This window comes from Enhydra lutris, unplaced genomic scaffold (assembly GCF_002288905.1).
Source record: "Enhydra lutris kenyoni isolate GAN:26980312 unplaced genomic scaffold, ASM228890v2 scaffoldscaffold9, whole genome shotgun sequence".
NCBI classification, from domain to species: domain Eukaryota; kingdom Metazoa; phylum Chordata; class Mammalia; order Carnivora; family Mustelidae; genus Enhydra; species Enhydra lutris.
In genome coordinates, this window is record NW_019154093.1 from 73,289,410 (window position 1) to 73,307,132 (window position 17,723).

General features: G+C 41.3%; 1 protein-coding gene across 3 annotated transcripts in view; it reads right to left on the reverse strand.

Moving 5' to 3' along the window:
* LOC111143236 (WD repeat domain 47) overlaps window positions 1–10,317 on the reverse strand; it is a 62,766-nt gene extending 52,449 nt beyond the window's left edge. For 2 of the 3 annotated variants that reach the window (XM_022496837.1, XM_022496836.1), the window contains exon 1: window positions 10,033–10,317. The gene's annotated coding sequence lies outside the window, so the exon portion shown is untranslated. The remainder of the gene's footprint in view (window positions 1–10,032) is intronic. The other variant, XM_022496838.1, reaches the window with a different exon arrangement.
* Window positions 10,318–17,723: the final 7,406 nt, after the last annotated feature.

Sequence of the window (17,723 nt, forward strand, 5' to 3'; positions counted from 1 at the left end):
CAGTCAGTTAAGCATCTGCCTTCACCTCTGGTCATAATCCCAGGGTCCTGGGATGGAACCCTGCATCAGGCTTTCTGCTCCGTGAAGAGCCTGCTTCTCCCTCTGCCTGCTGCTCTGCCTGCTTGTATTCTCTCTTTCTCATTCTAATAAATAAAAAATAAATAAATAAAATCTTAAATAATAAATAAAATCTTAAAAACCAAAAAACAAAACTATTTTTGACTCAGACTATGTAATTAAGTCCCACAACCCAGGGGTGCCTGGGTGGCTCAGTCAGTTAAGTGTCTGACTTTGGCTCAGGTCATGATCTCAGAATCCTGGAATCAAGCCCCACATTAGGCTCTGTGCTCAGCAGGGAGTCTGCTTCGCCCTCTTCCTCTGCCCTTCCCCCTGTTCATGCACTCTCTTTCATATGAATAAATAAAATCTTAAAAAAAAAAAAAAGTCCCATAACCCTGAAAATGTAAAGAAAAAAACTTGTCAAATTTGGTACTAAAAATGTATTCCACTTGTAACAGAAGTTGCCGTAAACAAGTTAAAAGACAAAGGGCTGGGGCACCTTGGTGGCTCGGTCAGTTAAGGGTCTGACTCTTGGTTTCAGCTTTAAAAAAAAAAAAAAAAAAGACAAAGGACAAACTAGGGGGGCTCCTGGGTGGCTCAGTGGGTTAAAGTCTCTGACTTCAGCTCAGGTCATCGTCCCAGGGTCCTGGGATCGAGCCCCGCATTGGGCTCTCTGCTTGGGAGGGAGCCTGCTTCCCTTCCTCTCTCTCTGCCTGCTTCTCTGCCTACTTGTGATCTCTGTCCGTCAAATAAATAAATAAATAAAATCTTTTTTTAAAAAAAGGACAAATTACGAATAAACATAATACACATAAACAGTTAAATGATTACCACTAAGAACATATAAATAGCATCTTCAAATCAATACCCCCCAAAATTCCAGTTGAACGAGCAAAGACTACAGACAATTCACAGAACTATAAAAGACCAATAAATTTATGAAAAGAAGTTCAACGTCACAAGTGATATTAAAATAAGATATCATTTATGGCCTACTGGTTTTGCAAAAAAGACCTGATATCTAGTGTTGGCAAAAGCATGAGTAAATGTCCTTTCACATATTGTGTTAAGAACATAAATTGGGGGACACCTGGGTGGCTCAGTTGGTTAAGCAGCTGCCTTCAGCTCAGGTCCTGATCCCAGCGTCCTGGGGTCAAGTCCCGCATCAGGCTCCTTGCTCGCCGGGGAGCCTGCTTCTCCCTCTGCCTGTCACTCTGCCTGTGCTCTCTCACGCTTGCTCTCTCTCTGACAAATAAGTAAAATCTTAAGAAAAAAATAAATAAGGGAAGATTATTATCTTAAAAAAAAAAAAAAAAAACATAAATTGGCAGGGGGTAGAGGGGTATGGAGAGGGTGGTTGGGTTATGGACATTGGGGAGGGTATGTGCTATGGTGAGTGCTGTGAAGTGTGTAAGCCTGACAATTCACAGACCCCTGGGGCAAATAATACATTATATGTTAATAAAAGCAATTAATAAAAAAAATGTAAATTGGGGGCACCTGGGTGGCTCAGTTGCGGCTGGTGGTCATGAGGTCATGATTCCGGAGTCCTGAGATCAAGCCCCATGTTGGGCACCCATGTTGAGCACCCTGCTCAGCGGGGAGTCTGCTTCTCCCTCTGCCCCTCACCCCGCTCATGCTCATTCTCCCTCTCTCATATAAATAAATAAAATCTTTTAAAAAAAGGATATAAATTGGAACAAACTTTTTGAAAGAGAGTATGACAGCATGAAACTTCTACCTATGAAAATTTTACTTTTTTTCCAGCTATGAAAATTTTAAATGTTTATACGCTGACTTACCAATTCCAATTCTACTTCTGGACACCTATCCTAAAAAAGTACTTGCAAATATACACAAAGGTACATATACAATGATGCTCTTTGAATATCTGCTTGTAATAGAGAAAAATTAGAAATGAACGGAGCTCTCATCAATAGAATTGTTAAATTATGGTAAATTCATTAATATAGAATACAAATGCATCCTCACAATGCAAAAGCACATCACAGAACAATAGAACTATCAATAAATATTTGCTGAATGGATCAATATAAATAGGTTCACTTAATTTTTTTAAAGAGAAGATATGATATCCATGTCTAAATAAGTAACAAAGAAAGGTCTAGTGGGACACATATCAAACTGTTAAGAAAGGTTACCTCTGAGGACAGGAATGGTACTGGGTGCAAGGCATAAAACTGGGAAGAGAAAGGGGCTGAAGGGAGACTGTTTTACTCTTTATCATTTGTATTACCAGAATGCTTCACAAACATTCATGTATCACTTTTATGTTTACACACACATTTCTTGTATGAATACAATTTTTTTAATTTTAAAAAGAGAAAACTGAAAAATTACAAGATTAGATCTGAAAGGTTCTCTTCTACATCAACCTGCCAACTGGAATACAATCCCAAAGATAAGATTAACTGCTAGGTTTACAGTGCAAAAACTACTGGGTACTATTCTAAGATCTTTACTCATATTGTTTAAGTGATCCTTATAACAATCTTATGAGATAGGCAGTTTCATTCCCATTTGACAGACGAAGACCCTTGGCTTTGTAAGTTTAAGAAATTAACCCAGTATCTGGGGGACCTGGCTGGCTGAGTCAGAAAAGCATGCAACCCTTGATCTCAGGGTTGTGAGTTCAAGCCCTACATCTATATTGAGTGTAGAGATTAAATAAACTAAAAAAAAAAAAACTAACCCGGTATTTACATTAAGACTCAACATGTATTTCACAAGCTACTAAGTACTTCTTTCAAAAGTGCATCAGGACATACATCCTGGTATCCATGTTGACACCGTAAAAAGTACCAGAAGGTGGGATGCATGGGAAGTTCTGCCTGCCTCTCCCTCTGGCTTGTGCTGTCTCCGACAAATAAATAAATAAAATCTGTAATAAATAAATAAATAAAAAGTACCAGAGGGACCTATTTAACCTATTTAAGAGGATAGCAAAACAAGAGGAGGCAGAATTTATTTATTTATTTATTTAATAATCTATACATGGTTAATCTAGCATATATATGTGTGTATATATATATATACATATGTATCTATGTATATAGATAGTTAATCTTGGTAGCCAGACAAGAAATTGTCTCCCTCTCCCCAATCATATCCAAAGCTTTGTAGCAATGAAAATTAGAATTTCTGACAGAAATACAGATACAAAGAGGAAAGGCAAAGAGAGAGAAAGAGGAAGAAAAGGAAAAAGAGTAGGAAAAGGAAATGAAGGAAATACAGTAGCCAAAGGTTATAATCTCAGGGCAAGATTGGAAACAGTCTGTGGGATTCTGCAGCTCTTTCCGCTATATCACACTAATTCCCAAGAAAGTGAAAGGCAAAGATAAGGAAAGTTATGAAATGGAAAGAGTCATCTAAAATGCCAAAATGAAAAAGCTTCATAGTACTGAAATAATCTTTTTTTTTAAGATTTTATTTATTTATTTGACAGACAGAGATCACAAGTAGGCAGAGAGGCAGGCAGAGAGAGAGAGAGGAGGAAGCAGGCTCCCTGCCGAGCAGAGAGCCCGATGCGGGACTTGATCCCAGGACCCTGAGATCACGACCCAAGCCGAAGGCAGAGGCTTAACCCACTGAGCCAACCAGGCGCCCCAGTACTGAAATCATCTTTAAAAATTATTCCAACAAGTATGCCTGGGTGGCTCAGTGGGTTAAGCCTCTGCTTTCGGCTCAGGTCATGATCCCAGGCTTCTTACTCAGGAAGGAGCCTGCTTCTCCCTCTGCCTGCTTCTCTCCCTGCTTGTGCTCTCTTTCTCTCTGACAAATAAATAAATAAAATCTTTAAGAAAAATTATTCCAGGGGCGCCTGGGTGGCTCAGTGGCTAAAGCCTCTGCCTTTGGCTCAGGTCATGATCTCAGGGTCCTGGGATCGAGTCCCGCATCGGGCTCTCTGCTCAGCAGGGAGCCTGCCTCCTCCTCCTGTCTCTCTCTGCCTGCCTCTCTGCCTACTTGTGATCTCTCTGTCAAATAAATAAAAAAAATATATATTAAAAAAAAAAAAAAAAGAAAAATTATTCCAACAGAGGACCCAGTTTTATGATCTTTCTCATTATTTTCCTATTAAACAATGTTAATAGGGTAGATAAACAGAAGTCTGCATTAATAATAGTCTAATCAGACTTTTAAACATGTACCTTTAGCAAGAGAGACAAAAAGTATTAGCTCAACTGTGTAAGAAACTAAAATAAAAGTAGAGGGTGCCTGGTGGCTTAGTTGGTTGGATGACTGGCTTTGGCTCAGGTCATGATCCTGGAGTCCTGGTATCAAGTCCTGCATCGGGCTACCTGCTCAGCAGGGAGCCTGCTTCTCCCTCTGACTTTTCCCCTCTCATTCTCTTTCTCAAATAAATAAATAAAAATAAAAAATAAAATAAAAGTAAATATTACTTTTCATTTTTAAAAAAATCTCTCCATGTCTAATATACTTGGGCAGGGGGAGGGGGAAGCAGGCTCCCTGCTGAGCAGAGAGCCCGATGTGGGGCTTGATCCCAGGACCCTGAGATCATGACCTGAGCCGAAGGCAGAGGCTTAACCCACTGAGCCACCCAGGTGCCCAGGTCTAATATACTTAACCCTTATTTAGTAAGCCCCACTTAAGTTTAAAATTACGTTTAAAATTATCTAAATGAATACCACCATCAAAAAATAAGCAGTACTGAAACTGATAAACTGATAAGAAGGGAACCAAAAGGAAAGAAGGAAAAAAAAAAAAGAAAAGAAAAGAAAAATTAGATCTAAGAACTTTGGAGTTTAACTTTCAAGTTTATTTTTTTTTAAAGATTTTATTTATTTATTTGACAGACAGAGATCACAAGTAGGCAGAGAGGTAGGCAGAGAGAGAGGGGGAAGCAGGCTCCCCACTGAGCAGAGAGCATGATGCGGGACTCGATCCCATGACCCTGGGACCATGACCTGAGCCGAAGGCAGAGGCTTTAACCCACTGAGCCACCCAGGCGCCCCTAACTTTCAAGTTTAAAATGGACTTCAATTTTTAAAGTATCCATGAAGGGAGGCTGGGTGTCTCAGTAGGTTAAACGTCTGCCTTTGGCTCAAGTCATGATCCCAGGGTCCTGGGATAGAGTCTGGCACTAGGCTCCATGCTCAGCAGGAACCCTGCTTCTCCCTCTGCTTGCACTCGTGCTGAGAAATAAAATCTTTAAAAAATAAAAAAAAAAGGGGCGCCTGGGTGGTTCAGTCGTTAAGCATCTGCCTTCAGCTCAGGTCCTAATCCCAGGGTCCTGGGATCGAGCCCCACATCTGGCTCCCTACTCAGCAGAAAGCCTGCTTCTCCCTCTCCCACTTCCTCTGCTTGTGTTCTCTCTCTTGCTATGTCTCTCTCTGTCAAGTAAATAAAATCTAATAAATAAATAAATAAAAATATAAATAAAGTATCCATGAAAACCACACCAAATATGAGGAAATCTAGATAAATCTAAATAAATTTAAGTGTTTCAACAAATGCTTTACTAATCATGATTCAGTTTTTAGACCACAACTAAAAGCAAAATTAGCATTGATTTAAGGCATAAGAACTTTATTTATTTATTTATTTATTTATTTAGTAGAAAGATAGTATGTGCAAGAGAGAGGGTGGCAAGAAGCAGGTTGGGGCAGATGGAGAGGGGAAGGAGGAGGAAAATCTTAAGCAGGCTCCATGCCCAGCATGGCTTGATCTCACAACCAACCCTGAGATCAGGACCTGCCAAAATCAAGAGCTGAGTGCTTAACCAACTGAGCCACCCAGGCGCCCCTAAGGCAGTAAGAATTTTAGATTGAAAAACAAAATGTTTAGAGAATGATTTTTATTCTTAAATAATAAACTTATAGCTCACTTGCTTAAAATATGGTTCAGCAGATCTCTTTAAGACCTGTCAGACCTTTGCTGTGTTCTCTGTCTCAGACTGAACAGCTTCCAGTCAGAAAACTCATAGACTGTGTCACTGATCTCAAGAGAAACCTAGCAGCTAAAGTATGGACAGACCCTAAACAAGTCCATTCCTTAAAACAATTCAAAATGGGAATCCCACTTACTAGTGAGCAACAGTGCCATCACTTGATTATATGATTATTATTTGACATTAGACAGAGCTAAACTCCAAGTCTCCTAACTTCCAGGCAAAAGCTTTAGGTGTTAATCATAAAAAGAATTCAAGGATTTTAAAACATTTTTATTCCTTAAATCATCACAGCAGCTCATAGTGAAAATTCAAATGTATATTAAGCAGAGTTTCAACCCATAAAGATGTAAGAAATGTAGAAAGTTTACAATCTTAATATTTGTAATAAAAATTAATTCTAAACTCTAAGCACAAATTAATGCTATATCAACTAAGGTCAAAGTAAAATACTCATAATTTCATACAGTATTCTTTATTTTTGTGTGTTTTATGATAAAAAGGACGTTTTATCTAAGAACACAATTTCACCTTTTATTATATAATGAGGCCTCCAGCATAGTTTTCTACCACACCTAAAACCAAGGTAAAAAGTGTGCTTTGTAAAATAGATTAAAAGTGTCCTTCATGTTTTATTCCCACACATACTCTATTATTTTCAAAGGGAAAAAGCAGAACTTGAGGTATTTGTGTATACTTCAAAAATCGAACTATCTTAAAAAATGGCTTTAAGTCAGTAGGTCAACATTCAGAAACATATAAGGAAATGTACTAAACCAAGAGCCACAAAAACTTAAAAATGTACCCAAAATGCCAAAATTATACAAGCATTAACTACTAAATTAAGTACAACAAAATATATACTATATAATTACCTATTAAAGTTTTCTATCCTTAACTTTTCTACTTTCTTAATTTTATATATTTATCACAGAACTGAGTCGGAAGGTACATTAGTCCACGCTATTTAGTACAGAATATTCAAATACTTACCTCTAACAGATGGTCTGCCAATCAATACATAAATGCCTCCAATGACAGAAAATTTTTATATACCCCCTACAAGGCACCTGTGGCAGGTAGCCTCTAAGATGGTCACCAGTGACCCTAATAGTGTTTATAACCTTTTGTACTCACTGGCCCTTACATATGGGTTGGATTTAGCGAGTCACTTCTACACAGAAGCACAGGAGAAGTGTTGAGATGTCACTTTCAAGCTCTGTAAAGAGATGACAGTGTGAGTCCTGAGTGTTGGCATGTATTCTCTCAGACTCTCACGCTGGGGGAAGCCAGCTGCCGTGTCATGAAGCAACCTTATGGAAAGATCCAAGTGGCAAAGAACCACTCAACCGCCAGGAAGAATGGAAGCCCTCAGTCCAACAGCCCACAGGAACAAAGGCCCAAGTCACTGAATTTGGATGGAGATCATCCCTGATTTGTATCTTCAGACGAGATCACAGCCCCTTGCTGCAGTTTGACTACAACCTTAAGAAAGACCTTAAATCAGAGGTACTCAGTAGGGCTGTGCCCCAGGTTCCTGACCCTCAGAAACAGTGAGATAAACTATTTGTTGTTTTAAGCCACTATGTTTTGGAAAAGGTAATTTATTACACAGTAATAGACAATACAGGACTCCAAAAATTTTCTCACAAGTAGAAAAATTTTGCTTTTTTTTTTTGTTTTTTTAAGGGGGGAGGGGCAGAGGGAGAGAGAGAATCTTAAAAAGGCTCCATGCCAGGGGCACCTGGGTGGCTCAGTGGTTAAAGCCTCTGCCTTTGGCTGGGGTCATAATCCCAGGGTCCTGGGATTGCCCCCCCCCACCCCGCCCAAAATCAGGCTCCCTGCCCGCTTGTGATCTCTGTCTGTCAAATGAATAAAAAAATCTTAAAAAAAAATAAGGTTCTGGACCTCAAAATACTAAGTGTATCATGCCAATACTCTACTCTATTAAAAGGTAATCAGCAGGGGCACTTGGGTAGCTCAGTTGGTTAAGCAGCTGACTTTGGCTTAGGTCATGGGATTGAGCCCAGAGCTGGGCTCCCTGCTCAGCCAGGAGCCTGCTTCTCCCTCTCCCTGCCATTCTGCCTATTTGTGCTTTCTCTGTCAAATTAATAAATAAGAATCTTAAAAAAAAAAAAAAAAGTAATCAACAGATCCCTTAAATTTTTTCCAAAACACTTTCAAATAGATTATTCTGTTCAACTTAAGAGCCCATTCCAAACTAAAATAATAGTAGGTATTATTACCATTTTACAGATTAAATATTAACTCTACAGTAGGATGAGTAGTAATGTAATCAAGAGCAAAGTATATTGTAATCAATAGCAAAATGAAACTTAAATTCGGGCAATCTGATTTCCAGTTTACTGATCCACTAAGGAAAACTGCATCTCTTCATACTTATTTTGAAGTGTTTCTCAAACTGCTGTGTGTGTGTGTGTGTGTGTGTGTGTGTGTATGTATTAACCTTATCACATGCTGTCCATTCAGTAACTGATAAATTCACAAACAGAAAAAGAGACTGAACACAATTATGTAACTAAAGAACTTAGGATAACACCCCTGTTCTCTTATGATATATTCCTCATACTTGCTTTAAAAAAAAAAAAGAAAGAAAGAAAGAAAGAAAAGAATTGGGAAGTAGGAGGGAGAGATAAACATGTTAAAATCCCTTCACAAAAAAATTACATATTTCTAATGACCTCGAAGTTCGAGTGTTTTGTCTTTTTTATTTTACCTGACAAGATACGGTTAGTGGTTTAATTACTTGTCTTTTCCCTCATTGTATAATAATTTTTTTTCCCGTGTGGAAGCAATCTACCCCCTAAAACCTAAAATTGTTCATTACATCCTCCTCCTAAATGAGACCTCCAGAATATGACATATAAAGGAAAATGGGTTCTTAGGCGTTTCTCCTTTCTAGTAAAAATTCAATACAACTCATGCCAATACTGGAGACAAAAAAAAAAAAATCTACTTGGATTTACTGTGGGGGAAAAAAAAAGATTTGTAGCATATTTAAAGCCTACATGTTAATTTCTGTGCCATTAACTTCTTGATGCATTCTTTGAAGTCTACAACAAAGGGAGGGAAATAAGTGTTAGATCACAACCTATGAATCTGGGTGGAACAAAGACTTCTCCTTTCATTATGCAGAGAACCAAGTTGCCAAAAACGCTCCGCTCAGATACCATGCGTGGTTACAGACTGCACGTCTGGGTTTAGAGAAGAAAACAATCAAACGCTGGTCAGTGCTGTCCTTGCCTCCTCCTGCTCTCGCCCCTTATGCCCAATGCCTCGCCCCAGAGCTTGAGCCCCAATCTCTTTCTCCCCAATACACGCGACCCGCTGAACCCTACGAGTTCTACAGCCTCCCGCGTCTTCTACGCAGACGCCCCCCCCCCCCAGCAAAGCCGGGTTCCAAGCCCAGTCGCTACCCCTCTCCCCGCCCCCCGCCCAGACCCCCAAAGGCTGCTCCCACAGACCACTGACGTAAGATAAGGCCAAAGCCGGCCCCGCGGAGCTGCCCCACGCCGAGGCTCGGCTCCCAGTCCCGGAGCTTCCTCCCCTCCTCCCGGCCAAGGCGTGCCCAGACAGGGACGCCAGCGCGCCCCTCAGTTCTCGTCCGGGCCCCGCAGCGGGCCGAGGAAGGAAGAATCCGCGGAGCCAGCTCCCCTCCCGCCTCTAAGCAGCAGCAAGGTGGACACCCACCCTGCGCTCGCTCCTCGCTCGGGGGCCGACAAGCACCAGGGCGAGGGGCGTCGCTCTGCCCCAGAGCCCGGCTGGCAGACAGGGGAAGGTGTGGTTCAGGAGCGGCGGCCTCCAAATTGGGGCCGGCAGTTCCCGGGCCCTTACCCACGACCCCGGTCCCCTGCGCCACCGAATCCTACCCGAGACCCTTCTCCGGGCCGCAAACGCCGCCGTAGGGGCCAAGGGCTGCCTGGGTCGGAACCCCGTCAGGTGGTGACAGGTGGCGACCGGTGACCATGGCAACTCGAGGTGCTGCGCGGCCGACCCCGCCTCCGCCACCCGGAGTCACTCACCTGAGGGTTCCTGGACCAGTCCAGAGAAGTGGCTGGGGAGAAAGCGACTAAGAGGCCGGCGGACGCGGCCCCGAGGCGGCCGGCTCTGGGCTGGGACTGGAGCGCGAGGGCGGAGGTCTGTGTCTGTGCTTGGCGTCGGTCCTCCCTTTTGCCGCCCTCACGTCAATCCATCAGACGGTCAGTCGGTTCTTCTCCGAATCCGCCCCAGCCCAAGTACCTCTCTGCTCAGCCTCGCAGACTGCGGTTGTCAAGCGGCGTCCGAGCCGAGCTCCAGCCCCGAGCCGCAGCCAATCACCGCGCTTCTCCGAGGCGCCTCAGGACCCCGCCGAGGGGCGGCCAGGCAGGTGCCTGAGCCAAAGGGAATGTCAGCTGGGCGGGCCCAGGCTAGGAGTGGTGGGGGCACGCTTAGATGGACCGGCTCCCGGCCTGCCCTCTAAGGACCGACTGGACTCTGAGGAAAAGCTTGCCTGGCGATCGGGTAAGGAACCAGCGCCCCGGACGCAACCCATCGCTGGCGGGTGACCCTGCGTCCCGAAATAGCGCCGAGGGGACTTCGGAATCGAAAAGTCATCTGCGCATTAGAATCGATTCAACATTCCTCCCCGACAATTTATTAATAAAGACTAATGAAGTAAATCTGGCCTCCTCCCCGTGTCTCTCCGCTTCTGCAGGCCCCACTTCCTCCCGAAAACTCCAGCAGCTCATCTTCCCCTTTCTTGATTTCTCCTTTTGTGATGCTGATATGCCTCCGAGCATTTTCCAGTTACTTAACACTTAACGGGTTCCTAGGGTTTTTTTTTACTACCCTTTTTAGTTGTAAGCTCCTTGACAACAGGATCTCACTTTCCCACCCCACCCGTGCAGTAGTAGTCCACAAATAAACGTGATGCTTCACCGAGCTGAATTGAGCATTCAGTGGGTATAACCATGTAGAAGAGCTAGGAATAAACTGACACAAACCTCTAACAGCCTCGTCCTCATAAAGGCCAAATGCCAAGAGTGATCTGGGCCTCCCAACTGGGGGAAAGGACGTAAAAGAGAGTGGTAATAATAAACATCAAAAACATTTCGGAACAGGAAGAATTTAATCCAATTCAAGATACAGGGAGCGGTAGTGTGAGGCAAAGTTTCCAAGAAAAATATTTACAAATTCAGGGAAAACAGTTTATGCAAAATTTCTCTTGCCTAGTCCTGATTAACTCCTGGAAGAGTCTTCATTAAGAACTTTCTGTGATAAGTGACAGGCAAATAAATATAAGCACAAGTTAATGTTACCCAGGGTCCGGATATTTGAAAAAAAAAAAGAAAGAAAAAAATGGTAAAGAATGTTTAAATAGAAAAAGTGGGCAGATATATCCAGGAAATGCAGGTATAGTCTTTGCCAGTATAGTTCATCTGAGAATCGGCTTCTTGATCTTGAGTCTCAAACAATACCAGTTGCAAGAAACAAGCGTTATTTATTTAAATTTTCAACTAGATCTACAAAGAGTTATTAATCAGGGACAATCTGACAAACATTTGACCACCTATTGAGGGCAGAGCACTACACAATAGGAAGAACCTGATCTGGTACTAGATTGTTTGGATAGTCATTAAGCATAAGATTAAGTGCTCTCCCTATGTTCTCACTTAAGCCTCACAATCTCCCTTAAAATGCCTATTAACTATTCCCATTTTAGAGATTAAGGAAAATAATTTGCCCAAGGTCAAACAGCTGTTCTGTAGGAGAGCCAAGATTTTAACTATTATGATTCTTAAACCCTCCTTTTTGAACTCTACCTCAGTGTATCAACTGGAAATTTTAGCTTGAAAAAAGTGGACCTTATTCTGACAAGGTAGAGGGAATAAGAGGTCTTACTCATCTTTATTCCCCCCCATATCCTGTGGCAAAGTGTTATGTGCATCTAAATTTTCAAAAAGTAGTCATCAGAATTGTTAGAAGCAAATGAATAATCATTATATTTCCAGAAAAGGGTGCAGGATAGAGAGAAACTAGGCACTGAAATACAAGACATCTAGTACATCTTATCACTCGTTCAGTGATAAATGCATTGACTGTATATTCGCTTCCTAATGTAACATCAAGTTTTACACCACAACCTTAATAGCTGTTAGCCTAGGGTATATCACCTTTCCTTCTATACTCAGCCACACTGGTTAAGATTAGATCTTCTTGTCTTTCACTCTAGTTGCTGCAAAGCAGCGAATTGTTCAGAAAGGACAAGGCTTTCTTAGTTGAAAGACTGTCCTTAGATTCTGAGGTACTGCCTCAATCATTCACCAAATATTTATTCAGTGCCTACTCTGGATCAGGAACTAGGTTAGGCATCATGTGAAAATGCAGGTTCTAACTTGTGGGAATGATTCATAGTGCCTTGTGACTTAAATGCCTATAGGCTAAGGTGGACCCCTTTTAATAAGACTCTCAAATCTCATTTCTAAAAAGGGAAATAGAAGTTTTTGGGTTTTCCCCAAATAGTGGAAAGGAATCTGAGCACAAGCCTAAATTAGGAAATCTTGCCTCAAGCCATTCAGGGGAAGTTCAGTAGGGATATGCGTTCTTGTTTTAAAAGCTCCACTCTCCTTATTAGAGCACATACACATAAATACACACAGCAAAGAGCTGTGTGCTTTAGAGCTGGGGCACTGCTGGCTCTGGGAGAACAAACAAAATACCACCACTGCAAGTTCTCTTTCAAATAGGCTCAAGAATTATGTAGGTAGAATACCTGAGTCTATCAGCACTCCTATCCAGACCCCTAAACAAAAGCTTAAATTATAGGTCAATGGCTAAACCTAGGAGAGAAAAACAAATTCTTGTTTTGACATAGAAGAGATTTTTTATATATATATATTAAGTAAATATCCTGGATGTTAATATTGAAAACAAAAATAAAATCTTAAAAATATTTTGTTTTGGAAGAAAAATAAATACCCCATTTTAATGAAGTCATTGACATACTTCACAATCCAAAAAAGGAAGCTATAGGTTAAGAAATGTTAATAACACATAAATCACATTAAGCATCATAATTTTGGATGGGTATTTTAAGATAAGGTCAATAACTTTCTGGTAATAATCTTGAAACTCTTTAGTAGAACTTGCTAGAAAGATCAAAGAAAAACATGAGATTCACCAAAATGAGTCTAGGTAGGCGTCTTACAAGTCAGGTGCTCCCAAAATACTTATAAAAGTCCTATTTCAGGGGCGCCTGGGTGGCTCAGTGGGTTAAGCCTCTGCCTTTGGCTCAAGTCATGGTCTCAGTGTCCTGGGATGGAGCCCCGAGGGTTCTCTGCTCAGCAGGGAGCCTGCTTCCCCCTCTCTCTGCCTACTTGTGATCTCTATCAAATAAATAAACACTATGGAGTATTATGCCTCCATCAGAAAGGATGAATACCCAACTTTTGTAGCAACATGGACGGGACTGGAAGAGATTATGCTGAGTGAAATAAGTCAAGCAGAGAGAGTCAATTATCATATGCTTTCACTTATTTGTGGAGCATAACAAATAACATGGAGGACATGGGGAGATGGAGAGAAGGAAGTTGAGGGAAATTGGAAGGGGAGGTGAACCATGAGAGACCATGGACTCTGAAAAACAACCTGAGAGTCTTGAAGGGGCTGGGGGTGGGAGGTTGGGGGAAAAAAGGAGGGCACGTATTGCATGGAGCACTGGGTGTGGTGCAAAAACAATTAATACTGTTACACTGAAAAGAAATTAAAAAAAAAAAACCTGAAAAAAATAAATAAAAGGCAAAAAAAAAAGTCCTATTACAGAAAATTTAAGTACAGTATTAGCTTTTTTTTTTTAAGAGTTTGGTCAGTAACTAGGCTCTTTCCTACGAAATTTTCAGTTATTTATCTAAAATTGCCACACAGGGGCACCTGGTAGACTCAATCAATTGAGCATCCAACTCTTGATTTCGTTTCAGGTTGTGATCTCAGGGCTGTGAAATAGAGCCCCTAGTTAGGCTCTGTGATCAGAGCTCAGCAAAGGAGTCTACCTGATGATTCTCTCCCTCTTCTTTTGACACCCCCACTCCTGTGTGCCCCCTCACACACTCTCTCTCTCAAATAAATATTTTATTTATTTATTTATTTGAGAGAGACAGAGACAGAGTGAGAGAGCATGAGACCAGAGGTCAGAGGGAGAAGCAGACTCCCCATGGAGCTGGGATCCTGATGTGGAACTCGATCCCAGGACTCCGGGATCATGACCCAAGCCGAAGGCAGTCGCTTAACCAGCTGAGCCACCCAGGCGCCCTCTCTCTCAAATAAACAAATCTTTAAAAAAATAAAATAAAATAGCCTTACAAAGCAAATGACAAATGATTTACATTTCAGCATTTATTCTTCCTATTCTAAAAGAATATACCCGGGGCCCCTGGGTGGCTCAGTGGGTTAAGCCTCTGCCTTCGGCTCAGGTCATGGTCTCAGGGTCCTGGGATTGAGCCCCGCATCTAGCTCCTTGCTCAGCCAGGAGCCTGCTCCTCCCTCTCCCTCCATCTGCCTCTCTGCTTACTTGTAATCTCCATCTCTCTGTCAAATAAATAAATAAAATCTTAAAAAAAAAAAAAGGAATAGAAAAAAGAATACATCCAAGTTCAGAGCAGCTTACCGGGCTTTCTGTGTGAGGATGTGCATAGAAGACTGAATGCTACAAATTATACATGAATTGGGATTTTGTACAAAAGTTCAGATTGAGACTTTTACCAATCTACTGGTAATAGTTAAGAAATTTCCTCCTTACTTTACCTCTGTAACTTTAGAATTCTACTCATCCAGATACCAGACAGCCCTATAGTATCTGTGCTATGCCTCAAACAAAACAGGTGCTTACTAAATACTTGCTGATATACCAAAATGTTTTCTGTGATCCTATCCCATGAAGTAACAGTCTAGCTCATGGAGTCTTTCACCAGGACCCAGGAAAAGCAGTAGCCTGTAACAACACATTTAACACCTTGCTCACTGGTTATCTATCTACTTCCCAGTCTCTGTGTTAAGAAGATAAATATAGGGACGCTAAGAAAATCGGGCCTAGAGGCGCCTGGGTGGTTAAGTCATTAAGAAAATCAGGCCTAGAGAATTGCTAATGTTCTGGGATACAGTCAGAGTGCTTAAAAAGTTCTTGATTTTCAGGCACAATGCTCCGTGTCATCAGCTCTTGGGAGCAACTATAAAGCTTCCCTGAAGATACTGGAAATAAAATTGCTCTGTGAATTACCTCTGAGCTCAACATGTGAATGAATTAGAGTAGAAATATACAAAGCCACCAACAGACCATGCTTGGATGGGTATTGTCACTGGAAGTGAAAACTCAAGTCAAGTCTCCAGTGTTAGCAGCAAAGGAATCTTGAAGATTGCTTCTCAGGAAACACACCCCAGCCCACGGCTTCAGGGCCTAGGGAGCCATTCTTCCTGTTTCTGTATAAATCTTATCCTTCTCTTACCCAATGCTCTAGGCAATGCATTCATCTAACGCTCCTCATTCTGATTCACCTTCATATTTATGTTTTCATTTCCCACATTCCCAGGATAGGGAAAAATTTGCTGGTCAAACCCATGAAAGTTTTACCGCATCTATAAATTGGTATCCATCTTCATACGCTGGCCTTATAAGCTTGGTTTCTAAGTCTACCCTGAAAGATGGATGTGCTCTCCATCTGCTGATGAAATCAGTTTCCAAGATTGCAGGGTGCAAATCAAACTCTGGACTACACGTTCACCCAAGCAATGCAGCCCCCTGAGGCCTCTTGGGAAGTGGTCAGCTAACTCTCCAGACACTACCTCTTTCCACCGATGAGAAGCCAAGGGAGCTACTGATATACCAAAGGAGCCCATTAAAAAATTTCCACACTTAGATTATTACAGCTTTTACTTAAGAAAATCAGTTTAAATGCAGTAAAACCAATTTCAAGCGAATCATAAGTTATATCAGATGTTCTGTTTCAGCATGAAGCAAATAAACATGCTAGCTAAAAAAAAAAAAAAAAGGTGTAATTCTTTAAAGAGAAAGCCTCACTTAAACAAGTAGGGAAGGAGAAGCTACTAGAGATTAATAGAAATTAGACCCACCCAATCCAATGGGTAACCAAATACAGTGGGTGAAACCTTGTTTAGATTTTATTGCAAATAGCCTGTGGGAGGCAGAATAACAGCCCCTCCCAAAGACCTTAACACCTTAATCCTCCGAATCTGTGAATATGTTACTTTACATGGTAAGAGACTTTGCCGGTGTGATTAGTTAAGGGTTTTTAAATGGTCAGGTTATTCTGGGTTATCCAGATGGGTCCAATATATTGGACCCATCTGGATAACCCAGAATTCTAAGGATCACCTGGGTCCTTAGAAGCTGAGAACCTTACCCAGCGGGGGTCAGAGTGAGATAGGATTATGGAAGAAAGATCAGAAAGATGCAGCATTGCTAACTTGGAAGACAGAAGGGGACTAAGAGCGAAAGAATGTACGCCCAAATGTTGGAAAATGCAAGTAAACAGGTTCTCTCCTAGAATATCCAGAAAGGAATGTAGTACCTTGATTTTAGCACCAGTGAGGCCCCTATCAGACTTCTGACCTAAAGAACTGGTAAGATAATGACTTTGTTGTTTTAAGTCACTAAATTTAATCTGTTACAGAAACAACAGAAAACAGATATACAAACTCTGAAAGATATTTTGAGACAAATTAGGAGATTTAAACAAGGATTGGGTATTAAATGGAGTATTAAGGAATTAATGTTAATTTGTGTTAGGGTATAATAGCAGTATTTGGACTACCTTTTAAAACTTTTTGTTAGAGACGACATAGTGAAGTATTTATAGTTGAAATGATACAATGAAAGCTGTGATTTGCCTTAAAATGCTGCCCCTTTCCCCCCCAAAGGTGGGGGAATATATAAGACATTAAAATTGGCAAAGGTTAGTTAATTGCTGAAGATGGGGGCTCATGATACTATTCTATTACTGTGTATACTTCAGGTTTTTCATAATAAGTTTTTTAAAGCAAATTGAATTAAGAAAAAGCACCTGAACACTACAGAACAGCACTGTCCCAAATAGTTTTCTGTGATGATGAAAAAAAGGTTCTGCGTCTGCATTGTTCAATGCCTTAGCCCCTAGCCATGGGGCTGATGAGCACCTGAAATACAGCCAGTACAACTGAAGAATTGAAGGTTTCATTTCATTTCATTTGAATGAAGTGAATTTAAATAGTCCCATGTGGCTAGTGGCTACCATATTACACCGTGTAGCTCTAGACATTAGAAGGGAGCCATGTTACCTCACTATTAGAATTCAAATAAGTAAGCTCATGAATCAAGACAGTGCCACATCTGTTATTTTTGTTGCCCAGCCTCTCTTTCCCTTTCTCACTAATAGTACCCAGCTCTTACCTCCTCCCTCACTCCTGGGGATCTTCTGTATTGGTAAGTGAAGTAGCTCCTTCAATCAGTTATATGGATGGGAACCCTAGAACTGCTATCATGTTGCCTTGGCACACTGAGGTTCCTGAGAGAATAAAACCAAAATTAGGATAAAGATGAACAGTCTTGATTCTCAAGTTCTTACATCCAGTCAACCGTAGGGAATCAACTCCATGCCTACTTTCCCTTGTTTCAGTTGGATAATCCAATAAATTCCTCTCTTCTGCTTAGGTTGTTTTTGAGTCAAGTTCTATGGCTTGCAACCTA